The following is a 27,959-nucleotide window of genomic DNA, read 5'->3' as shown; positions in this document are numbered from 1 at the left end:
AACTGAGTGATTTACTTTTCTCTCTGTATTAAACCCCGAATTGTTTATCATTTGTTTTATCTTATTTGAAAAGACATTTACATTTTTGTTGTGTAAGATACTTGCTCTTGTATTAACATGTTATCTATGTTCTGTTTCAGTTTACCTGTTGATTGATAATTTTTCTTCATAACATTTATTAATCTTCACATGGATGTTGTTTTGAGTACATATCCACTATTAGTATACATGTTCTATGATCTGAAAATTGATTTAATAGTATGTAATAATTAGCAAAATTCCAATTTATATTTGTTATAAGGTGATCTAAAACAAGAGCGAACTCTTCTATCACCCTCCATCCTTTTTGCCTAGTTATTCCAAATAAGGTATTTTCAAATCCATAATTGTTTAAGATTGCAGAGCATCTAAGTAGCACATTATCAGTTTCATCGGTTAGTAAATTAATATTAAAATCTCCTACTAGTGTGGTCTTATCAGCCTGTATGTCATCCCATAGCAGAATTGTGTTTTCTAATTCAATTAGGAAACTGTTTACAGAATCTGATGGTGGCCTATAATCATGAATGTGTTTTCTGGATCTTCTCCTAACAATTTGACACAGCAGTTTTCACAAGACTGAGTTAAGTGGTAAATATGTACTGCCTTAGAGCATTTTCAATAGTATATTATTATTCCTCCACCTATTCTCAAATCTCTCAACATATAGACCTTGTCATAACGTGGTATGTTATAATTAGAAATTTCATCACTTTTTATGTTAACTTCTGTTAAAACTCTACATGAAATAAATTCTTTCATTGCATTTATATATTGCAAGAAGTTAAACCAATTTTTCCTTAATAGACTGAACACTAGGCAAGTTCGTACTATTAAAATCATCAGATGAGGAACTATTTACACTATATACACTGGAATTGACATCGACAATATACACTATATACACTGGAATTGACATCGACATCGATGGAATTGACATCGACAATATACACTATATACACTGGAATTGACATCGACAATATACACTATATACACTGGAATTGACATCGACATCGATGGAATTGACATCGACAATATACACTATATACACTGGAATTGACATCGACAATATACACTATATACACTGGAATTGACATCGACAATCCTCAGTCGTGCTGTTCCCAAGGCCTTTTTGTAGACAAGGACAGTTGCTATCTCTCACCGAATGGTGAAAGTCACGTTTTCTTCTCTTACAATTTATACATGATGGCTCTTCGTTTTTATTAGGACACTCGATAAACACATGACCACCACGCGCACAGTACTGCAAGACAGGGAATCGTGCGGGCAGTACTGAGCGGTGTGACCGTGTCACAACAGTATAAGGTCTGTGTCTATGAGAGCTCCAGGCAAAAAAATATGCGCTCCAAAGTAATTACGTATATGTTTGTAAATCTTGAGAGAAAAACTAACAGCGCAGTTTACAGATAAATTTGACTTTGCTTAGTTGCGAAGCAAAAGAAAGTTGTTACGGTCTTAACCTCCTCAACTGTAAAATCAGAATCGCCAAGATTTTTATTATATAAATTTTCAAGTATCTCGTCACGTGTCAATTAATTTGGGACATCAAAAATCGGCACAGTGGGGTTTCCATTTCGAGGAACACCTGAGCTGATACCTGCAGATGTAAAAGACTCCGAGGAGGACAAACACTCCAGATCTGTTTTAGAGGCCGCTTCCAGCAAGACTCCTTTGTTCCTCACTAGCCTAAGAGACTTGATCTTAACATTTTTTAAATCCGATTTAAGAGTTTTGGCCACCAATGTCTTAACGTCAGCACTCGACTTACAATCACTGTTTTCAGAAGCTCTAAGAATTAAGACATTTTCAGGTTTCACTTTAGGAACATTTGCAGCGGAACGGGCAGCATCAGCAAAGGTTCTGACAGTAGAGGTATCAGTAGCAGTGTGTTCTTGCAAAGTTGAATCATCCGTGATAATCGGGGCAGGGAACACGTCATGTCTTAATGTAGGTTTGCCTGTAGAGGAACTGTCACTAACAGTTTGCTTGGCCAAACAAGACATATTAGTTGTTATACCGGAAAATGTATTTATAACTCTTTCCAAAAGGAATCATCCGTGATAATCGGGGCAGGGAACACATCATGTCTTAATGTAGGTTTGCTTGTAGAGGAACTGTTACTAACAGTTTGCTTGGCAAAACAAGACATATTAGTTGTTATACCGGAAAATGTATTTATAACTCTTTCCAAAAGAGTGTATTTATTTCTATGTTTAATGCCTTTACCTTTTCGTTCTCTACGAGGAGATAAGCCGCAACCGTCTCCAAATAGATAAAATCGTAATTTAAAAAAAAAAGTTAGTTAAAAAAACAAAAAAACAAAAAAGTAAAATAAAATAAACTAAGATAAAAATTTATAGAGAAGAGTAGGAAAAAAAAATAAATAAAAAATGAAATTAAAAAAAAGTAAAATAAAATAAAACTGTATTAAAAAAAGTAAAATAAAATAAACAAATATATATATAAATACAAAGTAAAAAAAGGAAATTGCTAATAAAATAAATAATAAATAAAAAATTATGGTGAAGTAAAATTATATAAAATAAAGTAAAATAAATAAATAAAATAAAAAAGAGAGAAAGAGAAAAAAATATATATAAATGAATTTAAAAGAAAAAAATAGATAAAAAAATTAAAGTGAATTGTCTAAGATTTTACAAATCCTACACCCACTGGAGGCAGTGCAATACCAGTGGGTGCCAGCTTCCTCGGGTTGTCCAGGCCTGAGGGGATGAAAGTAAAAAAAATAATAATAAAATAAAAAAAAAATAATAATAATAAAAAAAACACTGGATCTATGTGATCTTCTAAGAGCTATTCAAGGTGACAATATTTTATCTTTGCAAGACACCGCTCACTGTTGAGGCTGACATTATTGAAGGTGCTGGAGGCACCGTAGGAGGTGAAGCTGAAGCAGGATTGGCCAACAGAAGTTTTCTTCTAGCAAATAAATCAGAAGCAAATTGTTGTAGGATTCTAAGGTGTGAGGCAGATTCTAGTAGATGTTTTTCGTTACCAAGTGAGAAGGTGTTTATACAGTCTTGTAGGGATTTCCATAGATCAGCATAAAGAGGGCAGTGATAAAGCGGGTGGTTCCAGTCTTCCAGTTGGAGACAAATGCAAGAGTCGGTATTGCTTATGCTTATTCTGAACCGAAAGAGTTTGGAGTAGAAAGAGCCACGTCCAGTTATGATGTGTAGAGGTTTGGAGAGAACCATTGGGAATTTTTCTTGTTGACAGTAAAGGAGACATCTGGTATAAATTTATATGTAGTTCTGCCTTTACGGGTTGTATTCCAACGATCTTGCCAAATTTTTGTTAAAGCAGACCAAATACAGGTTTTTTCAGCTTTGGTGTCTATAAGGACGTCATTCTGTATTCCATAGAATTCCATGGAGGTCCGATGTTTTTGAAATTAGCAGAAGGCACGATGTAAAATGTGCAAGTCCAGAGGTAATACTCCAGCTATGACCTGCAGGGCATCAGTTGAGACAGTTCTGCAGGCACGGAGCATTGTAAGAATCACGAATCTTGGCAAGGAGAGTAGTTTTGATTTCAGTTTGACGTTCTTAATTCTGTCATACCAAACCGGAGCATTATAGGTTGCAATAGGTATGAATACTGCCTTTTAATATAAGAGTAGAGCTCTGCATCCAAAGCCCCCAGTCGGTTCTCGTAATCCGAACAATAGCCATAGTAAATTTCTTGATTTTATCTATTAGGTGGTTTACATGGAGAGTAAAATTGAGCCTGTCATCAATGATCACACCAAGATGTTTTAAGTGCTTGACATATGGTATTTGCTTGTTAGCTATTTTCAAGATAGGAGGACGATGGATATTTAGTTGACCTTTAAAGATTATGAACCGGGTTTTGGATGGAGATATTTTAAGTTTGTTGACTGTTTCCCATTTAATGAGATCCATTAAGACCAGAGAAGCTCTTTCTTGAATTTGTTGCCTGGAGTTGCCTGAGAAGACAATGACAAGGTCATCAGCATATGCGAATGGAGTAGCAAAATCGAAGAGTCAGGTTAGCCACGTATTTAGTGTAATGTTCCAGAATAGAGCCCTGAGGACATCCTCTATTGACAGCTCGTGTTATGCTGCAGGTTTTTGAAGTAACCTGTATAGATCTGTGATCAAAGTTGGCTCGGATAGCTTGGTACAACTGCGAGGAGCATGAGATGTTCCGAAGGCTTCCGAGGGCACTCTCCCAGCAGAGGGAGTCAAAAGCACCTTCAAAGTCTATGAAGATGGCCATTTCATATTTTGATGTGGAATTCTGGATGTGATTTTTTTAACGCAAGAAATGCATCTTCACAAGACTTGCCCTTAACGAATCCATACTGGTGAGGTGAAAAGATATCTTTAGCTTGGAAAAGATCATAAATTCTTGGGTCGAGTAGTCGTTCGTAGTTTTCCCAAATTTGGTAGGAGAGAAATGGGACAGAAGGCTCTGGGGTCTGATGAGGGCTTGTTGGGTTTTCTTAGTAGTTTGACTAGTGCATTCTTCCAGAGACGGGGGAACCACAGAGAAGACATTTGTTGAAGAGATTTAACAGGATGTTAGGATAAGTTTCTCCGAACTTCTTAATGATAGTATTCTCCAGAAAGTCAGGTCCACGACAAATTTTAGACATTGATTTTATTTAAAGCTGTTTGAAGCCCTTGTTGAGTAAACATGTCAGTATCCACAGTGGAGGAGTATTGAAGATTGAGGGTTCTTGTTGTGGATTGAGTGGGAGAGTCTGTTGACTGATCATCCTGAGGGAAAAGTTTATCCAGAATCATTGTGACAGTATCATGCCAAGTCGTTGTTTCAGAGTCATTGGTCACTATGGAGTTGTAAATATCATTGGTTGGCACTTTGTCTCTGCTAAGTTTATAGAGTAGTCCCCATGGGTTCGAGTTGCCCACAGTGGAGACGAAAGACTGCCAGGTAGCGATTTTTTGCTTTGAGATTTCGAGATTATACTGATGTTTTATTATGGTTCTGTATTCATTTCTGAGTCTTTGTAATTCATTGGGAAGGCAAGAGCGTCGTCTTTGAAATAGTTTCCTTGCCCTGTGAACACGTCTTCTTAAAACCGTTAGATGGGGATTCCACCAGGGAACAGATGATTTTTATGGAGATATTCTCTTATTCGAGCATTCATTTGCTCGTAGTAAGGCAGCTTGGATATAGAAGACTTGTTCTTCGGCATTAAGCTGACTAAATGAATCTAAAATTTCATCACAGAAGTCATGTTTAACTGATTCTAAGAACAGTGGCCATTTTATATGCTTTATAGCAAATCTTCTGAGGAGGTACAACTGAGAGGTAACCTCCGATTCTGTAAATTTGTGATTAGTTTAAATGAAATTGCACGGTGGTCGCTACATGTTAGATCCTCAGTCACAGCCCAGTTTGATATTTGTTAGTGATGTTTGCAGTTGTGAGAATCAGGTCAACGTTAGACTCACCATTTATTGTGAAGAAGGTACAGAGTTGATTGGATTTATTTAGGATGTGCAGGTTATATGCCAGTATGAAGTTCTCTAGTTGTCGTCCTCTGTGGTCAGTGGAGGTACTAAACCATAATGGAGACTTGGCATTGGAGTCTGTAGCTATAATGATTGGTGATGGGCATAGTTTTTCAATGACAGAATCTAGATAGTTCAGGGAGATTTGGATATCTTCAGATGGAGGACATCTTCAGATGGAGTGATACCAAATTGAAAGTATGAGAAAGTGACGATATTTGTACACATATAGCATTTGGTCTACACAGGGAAGAAATAGCTGTTATATCAAGTGAGGTATTAAATGCCACTATTGCAGATTTTGGATGTTGTGCGTCAGCATGTATGATCCGGGCAGAGATTGGGAAGCCCATCAATTTTGAGTTGTGTCCATGAAGACTTCTGGAAAAATATGGTTCTTGTAAGCAGAGCAAATCATAGGAATTCTCAGTGATGGCATCTCTTTTTTTTTTTTTTTTTTTTTTTTGGGAGTTGTTGCCGCATCGGCTTCTGTGGCCATAATGCACCTCCCAAGGTTTTTGCAGTACTTTGATCCAAGTCCGAGGCGGGATTCGAACCTGCGACCTTTGGGATGGCATCTCGGACTTCATTCTTGGAGCGATGAGCATTCTGTTGCAGTATGGCAATATCCTGATGGTTAGGAAAAGTTGCATTAAGGGCAGAGGTCTGGTTGATGTTACTCATTAATGCTTCTTGTTTTAGCCTGTTCCAGTGCTCTAATGTATTCTGGACATGAAGTGTCCTTTACAGAGTGATCGTAATCCTTATGACGCCTCTTGCAGTTGATCCATTTTGGTGTATCCTGTTTTTGAGGACAGCCTGCGTATACATGTCCTCCCATGGCGCAATGACCACATGACACTACTTTTTGATTACAGTTGTGGGACGAATGACCAAAAGCCATGCATCTAAAGCACTTGTTCACTATTGTAAACCGACGGTACTTATGGGCTTGATACCCAAGATAAAGTCTGTCCTGTTCAAAAAGACATTTTAGAAATTTTGCAAGGAAGCCAATGACCCAATTTGTTAAGTTGGCTTTAGATCCTGTATTAAACCTGAGATTTATGGATTTTTTGACTTCATCAAATTTGAAGCCAAAATTCTGTAGGTTCTTATGGTATATGTCAGATATGATATCATCTTTTGATAATTCTTTGGGAACATCATACACAAGTATCGTGGAATCATTCATCTCCGGCTTGGCTGTAGAAAGACCTTGTTTTATAATTGTCTCAGAAGATGCAATCTTGCCTAGATCATCAGAGCTAGTGATTTCCAGAACAATGCCTTTATTCTTAATTGTGCATAAAGATCTAATTTTAATATTTCTGATCTAATTTTAATATTTCTTTACTCTTCTCTCAGTGGTTTTGCAACTGTGTTTTTGATTTCATTACTTGTTTCTATTTTGCAATTATTTGTGGCACGTATGATCAATACATTTTGTTTTGGGGTTGTCTGGGAAGTTTGATGCTGTTCATTTGATCTAGGCTGTCTTAGAATATAGTTGTCTTCTGCAAGTTGTGGCGAAAGAACAGAGTTAGAGTAACTTTTGCACTTTACAGTGTTCAATCCCGGTTGCAGTGTGGTGGCATATGCCTTCTTAGAGGCGTCCGATGGGACTTTAAAATTGCATTTTGGTAGAGAACTTGTTTTCTGAGTTCTTCTGCTCTTACTTTTAATTTCTCATTTTCTATGATGAGAGTTGTTGTTATGGCTTCCATTTCAGTTCATTTATCCATAATAAAGTTTATGGCAGACATTGTTATGTTATATGCCTCATGGGTGATATAGGACACCATGTCACGTTTAATCTGTGATGTAGCTTCATTTATAGATGTTAGGGAGTCAGTTATATCCTCTTTATTAATGTAATTGTTATTTTTCGTTATTGTATCTTCTGCTGTGCTACTGCAAGTGTGTGCCTGGCTGGAGTTATCAACAGCACACGGATGCTGTTCTGACAGTTGTGAGTATTTTTGTGTTTCATTTGCTGGTGGGGGATGGTTTGCCTCTCTTTCTTGATTAATAATTTCCCTCAGCTCTTCTAGTTCTGGGAATTCCTGATGGTCTAACCTGTCAACCTGCACCACCGGTCTTCCCTTATCTGACGTTGCACTGTCTGTGGGCCTATTGCCAGGGGCCCTGAACTTTGGGTGTTCCATTTTGTTTTTGTTGTAGGCATGGTTTCCAGAAGAGAGCTGAATAATGGTTGGACCCATGGCTTACTTTTAAGGCTGTGTTTGGACGTGTTTGGTTTTTGTTTTATGTTCTTTGAAAGTCCTCAAGAGGGGATGAAAACTGATGTGGTTTGAGGGACAAGTCTTTTTTATTATCAATTTCGATGGTATGGTCCTAGAAGGGTATAGATGGTCTTAATGGAAAAAGGAGATCAAGCTGATCCTGGGAGGTCTTAATTCTTATCCAAAAGTGGATGAAGGTAAACTAAGACTCCTCTTGGAGGTGGTTGCTGCAACATAGATACTGACACATTTTGCCTCCAATTTTATAAATAAATTTGTTTCAAAGGAAAATGGGTTCCTTTCAGAGGTAACAAATGATGCTGATTCTTTTGAGACCTGTCCTAAGTCTGTGGGTGGTGTAGTTACAGAGGATCACCTGTTATAGATGAAACCAGATGGGAGAGTTCCCCAAAGGGAGAAGTCACCAAACTATTCTTCCCCAACGTTGGAAAACTCTACCCAATAGTTCCAGCATGGTTCACGCTGAGACTCCACTCGACCTTCCTGCTAACAGGACATGGTGCCTTTAAGGCTAAGCTTACAGCCCTGGGCATTACAGATGACCCTACTTGCTGCTGTGGAGAGTTGGAGAGGTGGCACGACCTCATGCATGAATGCCAGCTTTATGATGGCTTCCGCTGCCAGCTCATCACCCGGATCACCTTTTTGCCCAGAGATAGAGAACAACACCTCCTGGACGGGAGGCAGGAATATATTGCCTTCTCAAAGTTCGCTGAAGACTTGTACAGAAGAAGATGGGACCTGAACGCACACTAGCCACATAATGGCTAGAAGCCAAAATGTGCATAACACAAAAGATGACCTACCGAGCAATCATGAAGATAGACAAAAAATCTGAATGAAGGATGAATAGCAGCCGTTCTGGCGGCCTGAGCCAAGCACTAGCCTGGCTCTCCTTTAACACCCTTTCCTGGCAGGGGGGGGCAGAGACGACCAGTCGCCTCGCCCCCCTGCTACCCCACCTTCACCTTTCCTTCTGGTGAGGCATGAGTATGCCTCACTGACCACCTGGGGGAATCTCCTCTGTCTCCCCCATACTTCTGCCTTTGCCCCCTAACCTTCTGACTGTGACGGATCTGTTTGTGAGGTAGTTACTGATGCAGTTGTAGAGGTTGGCTGGCAGGTTAGCCTCTCGGAGTCTGCTGAGGACTCTTGGCCACCAGAAGGTGTCAAACGCCCCGGCAAAGTCGACTGTAATGACGAGGAAATACTTTAATTTGTTGCTATGGCAACTCTTGTAATGTTCTCTAGGGCATCTACAGCTGAGCATCCCCTTCGGAAGCTGAACTGGCTCGGAGATTGAAGACCTGAGTTTATATAGTGTTGCTCGATTCTGTTTCGCAGGAGGTGTTCTAGGAGTTTGCTTAGCACTATTAAAAGTGCTATGGGTCGGTAGGACCATGGGAGGTGCTGTGGCTTATTTGGATTTTTTAAGACAAGTCTGAGCTCTGCCACCCTCCAAGCGAGGGGGAAGTATCCTTCTTTTAGGCGTTTATTGTATAGGCTCAGCAATTGGTCTGGGATGGTTTCAACTGTCGTTTTAATGATTTCAGAATCTAGGAGGTCTGCACCTGGGGATTTTATGTTCCACAGTTTTGCAACCGCGTTATCCAGTTCGTTTCTTGTAAACGGCTCCTCTTCATGCGTTGTGGTGTAGATACAGTTTTGGTGGCACAGCAGCAGTTGTTATAGAGTGGTTGGGTGTAGGTGTCCTGGAAAGATGACATCCAAGATATTATTTGTGGATTCTTGCCACGTCTTTGTGTAATCTCCTTGCGGTTTTTTGATTGCAGGGATGGCTTGACCTCTTGGGAGTTTGTTCGTGGTTACACGATAAACACTCCCCGAGGGTCTTCGTTGTTGTTATTTTTTTGTTATTTGGTTTTTTGGAGCATTAGCAACTAAGGCCATATTGCTCCGGGGATATGCGGTGGTCATTCTCTGACCTTTCCGCATCCTTCGTATTCGGTGGTCACGGGCTCGAACCCCGGTCTAATCAAGAAGCGTGTGCTAAGCACTGCTGCTCCTGCCCACCTCAGGAGGCGCCCCAAGGGTCGTCGTTTTCCGTTGTGGTGACTAGATGTTTCCACGTGCGCTGTTTTCGCTCACGGATCTTGGCAGTATATCTGTTTCTGGCTGTTCGATATTGTTCTTGCATCTCTTCCACTTCAGCAGCAGGCCAGCTTCGCCTTGCACCCTGGAAATTTTTTTTTTTGCGATGTTTGCCTCCCGTCTTAGTTGTTGGAGCTCCAGGGACCACCAGGGGACAGGTTCCCGGTGACGGTTTTTTCTGTTTGATTGCTTGCTTTGTTGGCCGCTTCGGTGATCAATTTTGTTATTTCCATTTGATGCTGATCCAAGTTTAATCTTTCTGTGCCAAGTGCGAAGGCAGTCATCTGCAGTGTTTCTTTGAAGAGGGGCCAGTCCGCCATTTCAATAGCATATCTGTTCTGTTTTTGCTTGGGTGTTGTTTTTCTGGTTATTTTGCGCTTTTAGCTTGAACGTCTGAGGTTATGGTCTGAGGTTGTCCAGTTTTCGGCGACAGTCCAGTTTATAATATGGTCTGCAATGGATCTGGTGGCTAGGCTAATGTCTATTGTGGCCTCTCACATTGTACTGGAGAAGGTCGGTAGGTTGTTAGGTTGGTTTAGAATTGAATAGCAGCTGTTTTCAAGGAACTCATCGAGGCGGTGTCCATTATTTACGCCTCGTCTCCCTGTGCCAAGCTGGTGAACGGCAGTTAACATCTGCACCTATGATTGTTCTTGCATTTGGGAGGTTAGTGTGTATGCTCTGCAGGTAGGTAATGGTTGGTTGAATGCCATCCCCCTGTCTGCTGTAGAGTGAGATTGCGTAGAATTCCCCTAGGGTTGTGACTATGTGGTTGCACACGACCCAGGGGAGGCAGTAATTTGTCAGCTTGGTTACAGTGTAGCTGGGGTTTCTGATTAGGATTGATGCCCACGGGGTTTCCCCATCTGTTTCAACAACTTTGTAATTCAGTGGGTATCCCCATGACCTCCTTACAATGGGTGTAGGGCTCTTGTATGAGCATAATATCAAGTTTTTTTCATCAGCTTTCTTTCTAAGCTGTGTGGCAACTGCCTTTGACCTATGGGCATTCAGCTGTGCGAATTGTATCCTATTGTTGTTATATTGATTGCAGCGTGCTGCCATAGTCTAGTCTGAGTTGTTATATTCTCTTTGCCTTGTCGTAGACAGGGTACTTGTTATCCCTAATCGAGTGGTCCGCCTGTAGTTGCTGCGACTTGCAGTTCGCACATGTCGGAGGGTCCTCTTTTTTGGGACAGTCCTTGTATTCGTGGCCCTTTTCGGCACAATGGCTTATGTGGGTACGGTCAGGGCAAGTATGCCTTGTGTGTCCGAATCGGCCACATCTGAAATATTTGGGGATGGTTACGTGTATCGGTGACTGCCCCATTTATGAATACCGTTTTGTTGATTTATGGTTCCCCATGCAGCCGGCAAAAGTTCCACCACTAATTTGTGGCGCTACCAGAACTGGGCTTCGTCTGGTATCTTGGTGTTATTAGCGTCACTTGGTCTGCTCCTGGATGATCTTGTTGTACGTTTCTTGCATAAAGTTCTTCTCGTAGTGTCTCTGGTGTCAGATCTTTATCTATGTTGTAGATGATTATGCTGGGTCCTCTCTTTTTGGGGGGCGCAGCTTCCAATCCAAGGGTCTGTATCTTAGGGTTCCCGATTATCCTTTGGGCGTCTTCTTTGGTTTGGGTTTCTCTAATTACGCCCGTGTTCCTTATTTTTCGTACGGACTTGATTCTCGTTGTTTTGAAGTCATCTGCCAGTTTTGTAATTACTGTGTTTTTCACAGCTTCACTTGTGGCGTTGGAGAATGACCAAGTGTGGAGTGGGCAGAAGTGTTTTACGTTTGGTAACGGTTTGGGTTGGATTGCTGGTGGTTCCTTTGCGTTTGTCCTCAGCGCTTCAGAGTATGTCAGGGCGCGCTGTAGCATTTGTCTTGCCCCCGCATTCCATGTAGGCATGTAGCCGTGTGACAGCTCTCTCGTTTTCCAAATGTGTATCATGTAGAATTGTCTCCATCTTGTGAAAGATGGTGACAATCTGCGATCTCGGGGCAGTGGATATCCTATTGGGATTCTTCTTGAAGATGGTTTCGAGGGCCGTTTTTAGAAAGAGGGTTTTCTCATATATGGAGCTCTCAGATGGTATGGTATTGTCCAGGGAGGGTTCTTGTTGTTTGTCATGATTTGTATTTTTTTGCGATGCAGTGGCTTCTGGCTGTTCCTTTGTGGCGCTGCCAGATATGGACTTCGTCTGGTATCTTGGTGTTTCCCGTTCCGATTCGGAACCACTCGCTTGCTGGTTTTCCTCTTGGTTGAGGGGTTCCCAGGTCAGATATCCTCTATTTCCTCTGGTTGATCAATAATGACGGGATCATCATTTTGTATCTCCGTCAGGGGATCTGTATGCGTATCTAAATTCCCCTCCATTTCCGTCGATTCCGGATAACCGGGACTGTTCGGTTAGTCGGGTTCACAAAGTTGGGATCAGATAGGTTGCTTAAAATGATGGCGATTGATGCCAGCCACATGTTTGTGGGTGTATCTGGAGGCACACAGTGAGCTCTGGAAATTTTGGTGGGTGTCCCCACTTATAATAGAGGGGGGAGAAAAAGTTCTCCTAGAGAGATGGGTTTACTTTCCCCTTTAGTTTTCAGAGGTGCTGAAAACGCTGGTAATGTCGGATTTACTCTAGGTACAGTAGTTAATGGGGTCGGCCACATCCGTGGATTGTCTATGGAGAGGGGGGAAGAGCACTGAGCACATGGTAATATAGGTTCCTCACTGTTTTGAAATATCACAAGGTGGTGGTGGAGGATCCTCCCTAGTCAAGAACCAGATTTGAACGTGGCAGCCGCGTTATAAAAATAAAATAAATAAATAAATTTTCTGCTTATACTCCGGGACGACCAAACGGTCAGAGGAGTTCAGAGCACTCTCCATTACCTCGTTGTTAGCGGCATGGTGACCTGTCTCACAACAAAGGAAATAGATAGAGAACGTAAAAATCTGGTTAAATATCCCTAGAAAGTTAAAAAGATCTCGCCTTATGTATCCACTGTAGGTTATTCTTTAACTGGAACCAAAAATGTTTAACTGAGGTAGAGTAGAAACACATTTTACACATAAATCACAGAAAGATGGAGTAGAAACACATTTTATACGAAATCACAGAAAGATAAACAACGCGTTAGAGCAGTAAGGCAGCCATATTCTGGAAAAACTGAAAGCCAACATTCGATGCAAACGACCAGGATTCCTGACTAGCGGCGTGGTTTTTTTTTTGCACGAAAATGCAATTCTAGATATTGCCCACGCCACTCGTGAGTGGTTGCGCCGTAATTGTTGGGAAATCCCCCTCCCTACAGCCCAGGCTTTAGGCCTTCAGACTTCCATTTGTTCGGCACTCTGAAAAAACATCTTTCAGGAAAGCATATTTCACCATGGATGAGGAAGTTCATCAGGCCGGTGAGATGTTGGTTACTGCGTGTGGGAACGGACTTCTTCAGTCCTGGCATTGATAAACTGTCCATCGTTGGGACAAGTGCATCAATAAAACTGAAAATTTTGTGGAGAAGTAGTGCATGTTCACTTATTTCTTGGTGTGTAATTTCAACTTAGTATTATTAAACATCATCGAGAGATAAAATGTGTAACCTTACTTTTGTAAACCCCTCGTACATAGAAAAAAGACAGTCATTTACACTATGAATTGATTCTGATAGTCATTCTGTTGAACAAAAAGGATTATAAGTCTTTTGAAGACAATATAAATCGTTCATTTCAGATTTTTATGAGTTCAAGGGCGCTTGAAGTCTTTCTTGACTTACATTCTTCATTATATTCTTAGTTTCGTATACAGATCCGCTGCAGTGAGCTTCCTGTAAGTTTCTCGTGGCAGTACATGTTCAGGTCTATTTTGAAATTGCTAAAGAGCTCCAGAGTATTGGCAGGAAACATCCGCCTTAATCCGTCCATGTTATGGAGAGGCCTACGGACACAATGAGGGTAGTGGAGACAGGCTCCAGGGCGGGACTGATCACAAGATTTTCAATTTGAGGAGCATCTAAACTCTGAATCAGCAGTTGTGCTAGAGTGCAGATGTTACATAATGTGACCTTCTGAATCCACAGAACTGTGTTCAAGTTTGCATACAATAGGGATTTTGAAATTGTAAAGGGCTTCCCGGCAATCCTATTCAACCACGGAGCAACCAGTATTCGATGCTGAGAAATTTCTTAATATTAGTATTTGGGGAAGAAGACCAATTTGTTGAAGGATATAAGGATACAGGAACTTTTGATATATTGGGTCACTAGTTGCTGGTTTCGAATCCCAGTTATCTCCTGTCTTACAGCCGACACGGCACCAAGAGTTTTTAATCTCGTGTTCTGAAAGAGTCACTGGAAGGTAAGGCCCTCGTCCCACGTCACTCCTAGATCGGTGTATGAGCTGACTTTCTTAACCTGTGCTCCATTAATAGATAATTTTGTTTGATTATCTATCTTCTTATTAGTTATTGTCAGTTGTGCTGACTTGTCTGAGTTTAGCCATAAACCTATTTTACGTAAGTATGTCTCCAGTTCATACAGCTTAGTGTCAGCGTGGAAATTGACATCGAACACCAGAGATCTTGTGTAAGATATAACAAAATATTTTATATCGTCGGCATAAGAAATAAAAATCACTACTTGGTGAGAAGTGATTTTACTTCGTGACTGTGTGGGTGGTGGGGGGGGGGGGTGACATGCCTCTGTTGTGGGTTTTGAACGATTTTACCACATATAGGATGGCGTGGAAAGGTATTCCAAGAAATACAATACCGCATGTTGTTCAAGACTTATGAAACATGGTTTAGAAATACAGATAGCCCTACAGATGATAGTGAATTTTTTTTTTTTTTACCTTCCAACAAATGTTAGAGGAAACAATCAGATGTTTGATTGGACAAGGGAACTATTCTCACATTCATCTGGTCCTCGATGTGCCTAGCCTTAAAAACTCCATTAATTTACCATTCATGCTGCTGTCTAATCTAACATTAGCACGGCAGCACGGTGAGAAACACTGGTGTAAACTGATAATATGGTCCTAAAGTGCGCAGTAAGAAAAAAATTTCAATTAAAATTAAACAAAAAATGTGGTAAAAATTCTACAGTCCGAGGTCTTGGAACGAATACTAAAATAAATATTCCTTTTTTTTCGCTGGGGGGTGGGGGGGCATTTTATTCCAGCGGCATTGAAATTCACCCCAGTCACCCTCCCCCCCCTTGGATTCCACACTGCCGACGATTGAAATAGTGGCTCCAGTAAACTCCTCTCTCTGCGTAGACATCATTTAGCCCTACCTGCTGAAAGCTGTGGGACACTCTAATTGTTCCACAGGAGTTCTTCTGGCCACCATTCTTCCAATGGGGATTAAGACATTCAACTCTTATTATTACTCAAAATGCAATGTGTATACCAGATTTCCGGGCAAGTTTAATCAGTAATATTGATGTTCCAGAAAATGCCTGTAAACTTATGTGATTGACTAGTGGTTAATACACTAGGACAACAATCTCGTGCTCTAAAGACATATTCTACAACACGAAGAATAGACTCGCAACATCGAATTGGCGTTGTTTTCATTCTGAAATCTTCCTATTAGTTAGACCTCAGAATGCCGCGAAAATATCGTTCCTTCACTATAAATCTTGTGCTCAGGCTAACGTGTGGCAAGAGAAAAGGGCCAGAGGCATAAGTGCACAAACAAAACATTTAATGGTAAACCAACAATACTACATACAAGATACACCTGAGTTAATGGAGCAGTTTGCTACTTACATTCAATAGTGTATAACATTAGCATTACTACATTACCGTATAACATTAAGGGTAGACGCATCCAATAGGACTGTGTTCTTCATGACACAAGCTACATGTACTCAATGATCCAATTCGCATATTTTAAGAGTGTACTCAAGTGTGTAGGTGTTACATGTGTGGTAATACTTCTGTGGATAACAGTTATCTTATTACGTTAGACTCTAATTAGTGGTAAGGCAAATAACATTACATCAGATAATGTTTTACTGAGGAGGGATGCTTATGTAGCATAACAAGTGGAACTTACTAGTAAAAAATTGTCTGATCCACCTCCACTGGTTGTACCTCTCGGTTTCTACTCTGGTGGTCTACAGCGGTCTTCAGTTGCTTGATCTCTGGGGAGGATGCTTCTGATGATACCTATTGCGACGGAAGCGACTTCCTTGGTATATAGAATAGAATTCTGTCATATACAAGGTGAAAGGTGGGCAGTTGGCCAGGATCGGCGATTGTCATGGAGAAAAAGGGTTCTCTGTTTTCTTGGCGACGTCCGAAGAAGAAGAACGAAGAAGAGCCTGCACGAGAAGAACCTGAACCACAAGAGAAGCAAGTAGAATCGAAGCGAATAGAACCGTAGCAGAATAGCAAGCTGTCCTCTGTCATCCCCCTGAATATACAGGTTCCCCCTTTCATGCTAATACCATGTTCTCATTCGCTAGGGAACTCATTAGTTGAGGGACAAATTTCCAGGGATGTCATTAGGGGACAAGGAACGTCCAAAACGAAACTCATCGTGAGAAAAACAAATCTCATAACAGGGCGAGGTCAAAGTGCCAAACATCTCATTAAGTGTCCGCTGGGCTCGGAAGCCTGACTTCCTGCATAAGAGCTGTTCAATGCAATCAACCAGCAGCCATAAGTTTCATATTTAATCTTGAAGTCTATTCTGAAAATACATACTCATTCCTTTCTGAAGAAAATTTGGTCAACAGTTTCTGGAATAACATTAGCTCACTGTGATGTGGCCCACTTACCAAGAAACGGATAGTATTACATTTCCTGTCCATCATCTAGTAAGCTGAAGAAGACTGTTAGTCACAGGATCGAATTACTCACTACAAGTGCAGTAGTGACCAAAGTTATGAGGTGACTTGGCTAATTAAGGTAAGCCTTTTAAGGTAAGCACTAGGTAAGAAGGCAACTATTCTACATAATTACAATATTCTGAGGAACCAACGAGGAACATCACTAATTCAGTCGAATCTATTCACAGAGTATGATCCAGTCATTGTCTTGTTTATGATCTACAAATAATTAGTCACAAGTAGATGATTTGTGTGAAACACTATCACAGGTTCGTGTAAAAATAAAGAATATTTAAAAACCATAAAATGAAAATGCCGACACTTGAAATAGTGGCTTTTAGTTACGATTTGTGCAGTTAGAAATGTTGCCCATTTAATTATTTTGAAAATTTCGTGTCTTTTGAATTTTAGTGATTTGTTTTCACTGTCTGCCACCTAAAGAATACCACACTTACCGCATGTGTTTTGTTTTGTGTGTTGTGTTCATTTGACACAAATTTATTGAATTCGTGTTTTATAATTACAACCTTGTGTAAACTGATAATATGGCCCCTAAAAAGTGCAGTAAGAAAGAAAATTTCAATTAAAATTAAACAAAACATGTGGCGAAAATTTCAACGTCAGAGGTCTTTGAATAAATATTAAAATAAAAATTACTATTTTTAATTGAAAATCACTCACTCCTGATCACTTCCCTGGATTCCACACTGGTGGAATCGACATCCGGAACCAGTAATGGTCCCAAATATACAGGGTGTTTCAGTTAAACGTTTCAGAACTTCTAAGAGGGGTAGGGTACATCCTGACAACTCGAAATCATATAGCAATGAGGGGTCGGAAATGCTTTCCTGAAGCGGTGTTGTACACAGAAGTCGTCGTGCGACGTCGTGCAGCACAGATTCGATTTTCGGTCAATGTATGGGCCGGTATTATGGGAGATCACCTCATCGGACCTTACCTGTTACCGTGTCGTCTAACCGGACCTATCTACTTGATCTTTCTGCAGCAAGTATTGCCACAACTTTTGAGAGATGAACAGATTTCTGCATCGACGCAACAGACAATGTGGTTCCAACACGATGGAGCCCCTGCCCATTATAGCGGAGATGTTCGTAACTACCTGGATGTCACATTTGGTCAACAGTGGATCGGACGTGGTGGTCCCGTGCGTTGGCCTGCTCGGTCACCCGACCTATCATGTCTTGATTTTTATTTCTGGGGTCATATGAAATCGCTAGTTCTTGACAATGCTGAGGAGCTGGTTGCAAGAATCGCAGTAGCTGCCGAAGAAATTCGAAATTCGCCTGTAGTATTCCAGAATGTTCGGATGTCCATGCGTCGGAGATGTGAGGCGTGCATTGTAGCCCGTGGAAGAAACTTCGAACACTTACTTTAATCCATGTACCTTTTGCTTCTTTTCATGTATTATTAAAACGATTTCTCACTTACGGTCTCTTTTCTTTATGGTGCTTCTGTGTACAACACCGCTTCAGGAAAGCATTTCCGACCCCACATTGCTATATGATTTCGAGTTGTCAGGATGTACCCTACCCCTCTTAGAAGTTCTGAAACGTTTAACTGAAACACCCTGTATATCAAAGCGGTGGCTGTTGATCGATAAGCTTCACATCCCACTCAGCGACATTGTTAATTAATTAACCATCTTTATGGATGAACTGGTAGCATCAAAGTTAAGTTCTGCATTTCTAGTGGAGAAAATAAATGATTTTTTGCTACATTCTGTATGCAAAGGCTGTGGGCGAGGATCAAGTCCTCCAACTGTCCTCCCATTGAGTCAGTGAAGTCACTGTTCCAAAATAAGAATTTTTGGGTTTAAATGAAGCCCTGGACACAACCACTCTTTGTAATGTCAGCATGGCAATTGCTTTATGTTAAGTGAGGCAATGAGACGCTCTGGTCGGCCTGAATAAACGCATGCATGTAGTACTGCGTTGTACAGCAAAGCGCATGGTTTGAAATGCCGTATTTATGAATAATTACATTTATTTACTGCAATTAATGTTCATATTTTTGATTTTGACACGACACTTGATACTCAAGTTGTGCCTCAGGTTCACGTACTTCTTAATTTTTCCCTCATGGGTTTTCTGGACATTAGAAGTAGAGGCATATAATGCAAGAAAGCAAGCTTATGCAGCATCAGCCACTTTCGAAATTTCCAGATGGAATGCTGTCTTAGTTACTGGCGTGCACGTTGACCAAAAGTATATAATGTACATTATCTTTTTCAATGAAACTTTTGTATTTTCCATAAAACTATGTTTCAATAAAGAAACTCGTGAAGAACATTTTTTGCAAAACCACAACTTTCCACATGACTCTGTTCGTGATTCAATTAGTTTAAAATAATCATTGCACTTAAAACAGTACAATTTCGGTCTTATCAATTTAGTTTTCATCAAAAAATCAAGCAACGTTTCATTTTCCTTACAAATTTCTTCCATCTTTAAAAGATTCATCGCTACTATTACCTGTTCACCGTTTATTACAAAACTATTATGCACCGTTCTTTACTAGTAAATACACATCATAATGCCAACCAATGACTACACAGTAGCTTGTCGTCTGTCGCGCCCACCACCAATCATTTCATTGTTTGCCACGCCTACCTGTCAATCAGTATATCGTTCTCGACTTTGCTCCAGTCCGATAACACCTACCGTCTGTTTACCGAGTGAGCAGCGCTAGAGTGCCGTATCGGCAAACTAATTTACCGCGTAAGTTATCCGACGTTTGTCGTCGTTCTCGTGCAGGCTTTCTTTACCCAAGCCAAATGTTCTTGATACTTAAATGTTTGAATGTAGATGCAAAATACTCATTTAGTTTGTTAGCCAGCTGAGTAGAATCAACAACAGTTGAACCATCAATATCCAGTGGACCAAGTGTGCTAGTGTGTAAGTGACCAACCCACAAATTCCAGTCAATATCTGGGAAATTAAAATCCCCCATTATAAGACTCTGATTTACTGGCCCACTCTATTTCCCTGTATATTTCTTATTATACTCATCAGTCATTAGGCCTATAGCCTAATGACTCTGATGAGTATCCTAATCTCAATTTTGATCTCCCAATGCTTAGGTCACACCAAACTGACTCGACACTGCACTGTCCAGCGCTATCGAATAAACTGGCTTCACTTCCTTGGATTTTATGTGTTGCTTAACTAATAACATAACCCTTCCTCCCTTCCTGTCCTGTGTATCCTTTCTGTACACATTGTACTCCCCAAATTCCAGTTCTGCATTCCTTATATCTGTGTGACACCACGTCTCTGATATCCCAACAATATCTGCCTTTGATGTTTTGAGCAATACCTCAAATTAATCAAATTTATTTACCAAACTCCTAGCTTTGGTGTACACGCAAGTATACATGCACCTGCTACTATTCTTAGCTACCCTAACACAACCCATGTGTTTACTTGTACCGCAATGGCTCCCAGTAGTCTCTGAAATATCCTGCATCTTGTTTCCAGGCTGCAGCTCATTTCGATAGAAGCAGTGCAAGAATCACTTTCACCTCTGCTAGTGGCTACTGTTAATCTATTAGTCCATGCGTCCCCCCCCCCCCCCAAGCTAGAAGTTTTCCGACCCACTTAACACTGTCTTGATAGCATCAGCAAATATTATTGCACTCCACATGTTCTTGAATTTTAAGCCCTGTTAACTCCTCAAATTGTGCTTCATGTGAGCTGTAAAGTTAAAGAACCGCAGTTACATGTTAAAAGAGCTGCATGCTGCAGGTTGCCGACTCCTGTCCTATGAGGACTTCTTTTCTTGCTCTTTGTGGGTCGGTTGCTGAATGATGTTTCCGAAGCAGATACAAATCCGCATAATTTTCTGGATCGAAGCGGGTCAGCTGTGGGCCTCTAATTTTAAGAAACAGTAGTGAAGGAACTGTTTTTTTTTCATCAACGAAGCTCTGGCGCTTAGATTCATTTTTGAAAGTCGTCGTTCACATTCACTCGATGAAATTGGTATCGTACTCAGAGAGTTCATCAAATGCTTGAATTCTTCTTTTTTTAAAGTTAAGCTAACATCCCTAGGCATAGAAGAAGGTCCGCTGTGTCACTACGGGGCTGAAGTAACGTGGGATCACGTAATGTATGATTGCCATGAATATGACGAGTTCCGGCTAAGGTTTGCCACTAAAATGCAAGAAAATCCCCGGCATTGTGAGCACCTTATTATAATGGACGAGCAGCGCTACGCTGCCTTTACCGAGTTTGCGCAGTCTGTCTTCACTGCTAGACGAGTTAGGCACCCAAACACCACCCATTGAAGATCAAAGTAAGAAACTTCCTGGATATGACAGTCCTCTCAGGAGAAAGAAAAAAAAAAAACTCCCCTTCCTTCCTTCGTCCCAGGAGTGACAGAACCCACCAGCACAACTCAGCTGCTGCCATTAGGCCTCCCTAGCCATGCTCCCTTGCGTGGTCCTTTGCCTCCACTCCCCGATGGGAGGGAAGTTCATCCCTGGTGTCCTCCCCCCTCGCCACCCCTCATTTTCACTCTGGTGGGGCATAGGCCTGCTCCACTGACTTGGGGTCATCTTCCCTATGGACCCCGTATCTCTATCTTTTCCCCCCAGTCTTCAGTTTCCCTCCCCTTCTCTAACTTACAACTAGCGTCCGAATCAACTCCAAATTGCTTGAGCCCTACACCCAAAAACTTAACAACATCAAATCGCCCAACTAGTACTCCCTTTGTTTTGGCTGACCTATCTATAGAAGGTTTTTTTTTTTTTTTAGGTCCTTGCCACTGAAATCTCAGGAAATTAGGTGGCAGAGTAAAGAACTATAATAGTGGTGTACCTAGTCTGCCTCCACGGGGCGGAGTGGGGCAACGTTGGGTCCCATTAGGGGTCCAGCGGCTAAATGACCAGATGAACAACGGTACACGACACTACACAAATACAAAATCCATATACTTTTAAACCTCTGGCATTGACAGTGTTCTGTTTCACACCCACAATGTATAGCACGCAGAGATGGGGGGAACCCCTGGTGCCGTTTGACACTAAACACACTCTACAGTCTTCTGAAACCTTCTTATGAATTAGGTATCCCCGAAATCCACGAATTGCTTCTCTTTCATTTAACTGTAACCTAATTGACAACTTTCTAACTTCACTTTCACCAAATGCCAACAATTCATGTTTAGAAGAATTAATACCTTCGTAGTCCTTGTTTTCCTTCTCTTGTCATCGGTATTGTCACTAGTTCTTAAATTTGAATTTTTTTTCTTTTCTTTTTTTTTTTTTTTGTAACCGTCCAAAATGTCTGTGTCATTCGGATATTCAGGTAGTGATCATGTAAACAGAGATAAGGAAAGTTTACGGAAAAATGTGGATAACGCACTTTTGCGAAACAACAAATGATTATTTGCCGGGGTAAAAGAAAATCACTTTTCTAATTCTCGAACGGGGCGTTTACAGTTGATTCACAAACGTGTCCAACCGAGGAAAGTGAACTAAAACAGCATTTTAAATTCTGTTAATTATCTAAAAAATTCTCAATAAATGCAACTCTCAATTTTACATGCAACAAGATATCGAAAATGTAACACACTAAAGAAATCTAACTTTTAATTTTTTTGAATATGGCCGCTGTACGGGAAAAGGTTGGACACTACTGCAGTAGAAGGTGGGCAGAGCCCATTGGGAATACACCTTGATCTGCTCACTCTTCACTAGGGCGACTCCTCCGTATGTGGGACAGATCGACCACCTGATAGGTTTTACCACAGAGTAGTAACATCTTACTTCTCTGTGGGTTTTACTAGGTACCACTAATTTGTAGAATGCTTTAGCTCTCTTAATTCGCGCAGCAACACTAATTGCCTGAAGGCCAGAAATGCGAACAGTTCATACCCAGTTAATTCTCTCCTAATCCGTTCACTATATGAAAATTTTCTTCGCTCAACGGAAACTATTTTAAATGTAACTTCCAAGGAGAATTCAAAATAATTCGCCATAAAAGCACTTCGTTAAACGGAGGTCCGACTGAGTAATTTAGAATTATAAAAACGGTTATACAGTTTTATAAAGAAAATATCTTAATAGACAGTACAAAATGCAAATTTAGTGAAATAATTTTAAGCTTATTTGAATAGTAGGTAAGCATGCGAAAAAATTTCGAAAAATATACAATTTTCGAAGTGTAATTGCATCCAAATGTCACACGTCATTTGGATGCAATACCAGTATAAGTACAGTATAGATAAAACTTGCTGGACTGCCCATAGGGGTGCCTATGGTTTGTTGGCAAACTGTTTTTCCATCGGGAAAATAAAGGTGCTGGTACGCCGTTCTGTTCCAAAAAAAAAATTGTATATATATATATATATATATATAGTCGATTCCGGTTATTTGGGACACATCGGGACTAGTGCATTTTGGCCCGATTAAGAGGCTGCCCCAGTTTCACGTAAATAGTTAAGAAAAAGCCCCCCCCCCCTTTACAATTGGTTCAGTGTACAATCAAATCACCATAGTAAAGTACCGTTCACTATACGATGTGTAGTAAGCGCCGGTCATTGTGATCACGTTTTGTGAATCGAATTTTAATTCCATTAAACAGCGATTCTAATTAGCGAAAATAGGAGGAATATTATCCACAGGCTATAAAAGCAAAGATATATTAAGCACAAATTTACCCTTTATTACCTTACCAATTCAAAAATTAAATGATACGTGAAATTCAGAAGAATATACGTGATAATCGGAATAATTAATACGTACTGTAATATGTACATACTAACTAAATTAGTTGACATTTCTGTTCACTGATATTTGTGGGTGGGGGTTAAAATTTAAAACAGTAAAAAGATAAGCAATCAATAACAAAAAACACGGCACACACAAATTGCAAGTAACACAATACGCGCAAGTGAGAACGGAGTAACGGAGTTACAAAGCTTTAAAAATAGGAATGAAGAGAAGATTCTGAAAATTATTTTTTTTTATATGATTGAAGATTTCATGGAAGTGTAAACACATTTTACCATAATAATCTACAGAATTCCAGCAGTATTATCGCAAATTCAATAAGATCGAGTTTACTATCCGTTTATGATAGATTGCACTAATAGAAAAGACTAATAAACAGGTAACTGCTAATTCTTTTTATTGTTTTATGGTTGTGACCTCCAGAAATCCGACCGAATTACGTGGTACGGTCGGAGACAATCGTAAGGTAATCTCCAGTGCTGCGGTCTCCTGCCCCGATTAAACGGCATTTTGTCCGAATTAAGCAAAGTAAACCCTGGCTATTTTCTTGATTGGGTTCTGTTATTTTAAGATTTGTCCCAAATAAACGGCTGCCCCGATTAACCGATGGCCCAATAACGGGAATCCTCTGTATGTGTATATATATATATATATATATATATATATATAAGTTGTGGCGAACAAAGAGCGAACGGAATGTGATCGCAATCACGGTGAACTAAGCCGGGAGCTCAGATAAAGGAGAAGTAATAATGAATTACTTCTTGTTTCTGAATAACGAACAGCACTAAGAATAACTTAGTGCTGTTCGTCCTGTGATTTCAACGCCTTTATCGAGAGCCAGTCACAGAAATCAAAGGAGGAAACGGCAATAAGTGGGTATATGTTTCTGGGATGAAGTTCAGCCCCACGTGGTATACTATGATATAGGCAAGGTTTGTTTAAGTCAATTAAAATAATTTGTTTAACTTTAATATTAATAACGCAGCGCTGTATTTCATGGCTGACCCGACAGAGGCTGGAAGTAAAGAATAAAAGAATAAAAAGCAAGGAAGGGATAACTTACAAGCAATAAAAGAATAACAGGATTAAAAAGAAAGAAAGGGACAACTTGCATGTGGTTATGGCGATCTGTACTGTTGTGGAGAAATAAAATGTTTAGCCTGAATGTGGGCTCCGGTATGTGGTATAGGCTAGCGACCCATGGTGTAAGGAATCGGGAAAGTTTTAAATAAAATAAATTAATTAATTATGTTAGGCTAGTTACCCCATGTGTTTTAGGTTGGAGATATATTCAAATGATTTAAATAAATAAAAGTAAATTAAGTTAAATTAGCAAATTAGTAAAATTAAAATTAATATAGCCAAATTTTGTTATGAAATTTAAAGGGGAGAGGGTAGTGGTAGGGTAAAAGTTTGAAGGAATGCATCTCAGGATAGAAAGGAATAAATGGCTATCAAAGTAGCGGCATATAGACGCTGAACTTTGTATAGGCGAAGAAAGTGTTTTAAAGCAGAAAAGGAGCATCTCGGCTATTGCGTTCCGTAAACTAATGGCTCACGAGAAAAAAAATATAGGGGTTAGGGAAGAATAAGAGTACTGAAGAAGGCAAAAAGTTGGTGCTAGGGCAGTTCGGGGTTGCTATACCCGTTCCTATAGTAGGACCCTGAACATAGTTCTGTGAGCATCCTTCAGGTGTTTTTGTATGGTATATGAAGATAAAAGATTGTAGATAAATAAAATAATATATAAAAGGTAAATGATAAATGAATACTCCTAAAGATAGCCAATCGTGGGGGGCGGTACAAGTTTTCTACGCTTGTAAGACCCAAAGCGGCTGGGTGTATTGACTATACATATGTACAAGTATAGCCCTAATGGAATGTCAGTTTGCCATGATGTTATCGATATCAATGGTACAGTTCATAAATTTTTTTATGTGTTTATACTGAGAGCTTTATTGATGTGGTAATATAAGTTGGCTGCCGGAAACTGGTTGTTTAGAAGTTTACTGTAAAGGTTTCTGATGTTGCTTACTATCAGTTGTTTGTTATTGCATATTGTAGCTATTCTGATGATTTCTGATAAGATAATGTTGGCATGCACTTTTTTGGATATATTCGAATTCCAGTGTGTGAAACAGAATATATTAAAGTTAAAGACGTCTCGTTTATTATACATATTGAGCGGGGGATATTGGTTGTGGAGGTCTATATCCAGATCCACGTAGTTAGCAGCTTTGTTATCATTGGTTTTTTCTAGTGTAAGTTCGGTTGGGTATATATTGGCCAGGTTTTGCATGAAGTTGGGACAATTTGCTACGAATAAATCGTCAATATATTTGAATATGAAGATATCGGGAGGTAGTGATGTTTCGTACCAGTATAAGTATAGATTGGCTATGATACAACTTACTGGGCTGCCCATAGGAGTGCCTATGGTTTGTTGGTAAACTGTTTTTCCATCAAAAATGTAGTTGTTGGAGATGCACAAGTTGAGTAGATTATTCCAATATATAGGTTTGCAGAGTATTCAATGTTTGTATCTATTATACAGGTTGTTTAAGACATGCTTCAAATTGGTTTGATCTATACTTGTAAATAGACTATTAAAGTCGAAGGTTTGTATATGTGATATATTGTTATTACGTAAGGCCTTTATAATAGGGATATTGTTGCTGATTATCTTACTGTTAGGCAAGATGTTCAAGATAGGTTTCAGTAGTTGCTCTAAGGTTTTTCCTAGTTTGTATGCATAACTGTTCTTGAATGAGGTAATGAATCTGAAACCTATTGGATTCTTATGAACTCTGGTATGCAGTATATGTATAGAACACTATAATTATTAATACAAAGTTTTAGTTTTTTGTTGATGGCTAATAGCTTTTTTGTTATGATATTGTTATTGTTTGTCATTGGCTTGTATGTGTTACTAGAATTGAGTTCAGTGTTTAATGTGTGAAAGTAAAAAGCTTTACATATGAAAGCATAATTACTAGCGGCTTTGTCAACGGGGTGACAAGAAATTGGTCATGTATCTCTGATAATTGTTTTTCAATTATGGATATATTGCAATTATTTGTGGTTGGTGGCGATCTGTGAGGAGGTAAGGCTTTGTAATTATTTATTATATTTAATGCCATAGTGTTTATCGACATTCGGAAGGCTTTGATGGGTGTGTTGTGTTTGTATGCAAGCATGAAGCAGTAGTTGAGGAGGTCATAATGTAACTGTTTATTGAATGCAGTTAGTATCGTTTTTTTAACAGCCTGAATTTGTATCCATAAGAAAGAATTTTCCTCATTTCTCTCTCTCTCTATTTCTCTATGTATATATATATATATATATATATATACATAGAGAAATATATATATATATATATATATACATAGAGAAATATATATATATATATATATATACATAGAGAAATATATATATATATATATATATACATAGAGAAATATATATATATATATATAGATAGATAGAGAGAGAGAGAGAGAGAGAGAGAGAGAGAGAGAGAGAGAGAGAGAGAGTAATCACTGAATTATGACCACCTACCCAATACTTAGTAGGTATTGGGTAGGTGGTCATAATTTTACCCTCAGTATAGCAGCTGTCCGACGTGTAATGCGGTCAGCAATGCAGGTATGGAGGTGATTGGTGTATCCAGACGCCTGGTATGCCTTTCCATAGTGCCCCACAAGTACTCTAAGGGATTGATATCGGCGGAGATCGGAGGCAAATCGATATGATGGAAGTCAGAACTGTGTTCCTCAAACCATTCCTGCACATCAAGTGCTCGATGGCTCAGAGCATTGTCATCTTGGAAGACACCATCAGCATTTGGGAAAAAAATGTAATGTAGCCGGGTGTACACAGTCATCAAGCAGTTGACAATAGCGGAGGCCAGTGATACGTTGTTCCATATGCATCAGAAGTCCAAGTTCCTACCAGTAAAACATGCCTCACACCATACAACCGCCTCCAACGGCCTGCAATTTTGATACCATGCATGATGGACCAAGAGCCTCATGTCGTTGACGGCAAATCCGTACACAAACTTGGACTCCTGGTGCATGTGGAGTAAATAATGTGACTCATCCGACCAGACACCTTCTTCCAGTCTTCTAACGTCCAATTTGCATGCCCTTTGCACTATGCGAGTCTTTTACGCCGATGAACCTTCGTTAGGAGAGGATGCCATAGGGGTTGTCTGCTGGTATAGCCCATACGTGCGAACGTGTGACGCAAGGTCATGGCAGATATTGTTCCGGGTTGGCCCATGTTGTATTAGGTAGTAAACTCTTCAGCAATGCTGCGCCTGTTCGCCTGTACTAGTCGTCGAACCTGGCGCTCACTTCTAACATCAACCTTTGCAGTTTTGCCGTCGGGTCGTT

Source organism: Mastigoproctus giganteus, chromosome 7 (genome assembly GCF_048544385.1).
Source record: "Mastigoproctus giganteus isolate SK-2022 chromosome 7, ASM4854438v1, whole genome shotgun sequence".
NCBI classification, from domain to species: Eukaryota; Metazoa; Arthropoda; class Arachnida; order Uropygi; family Thelyphonidae; genus Mastigoproctus; species Mastigoproctus giganteus.
Note: the sequence above shows the minus strand (reverse complement) of the source record.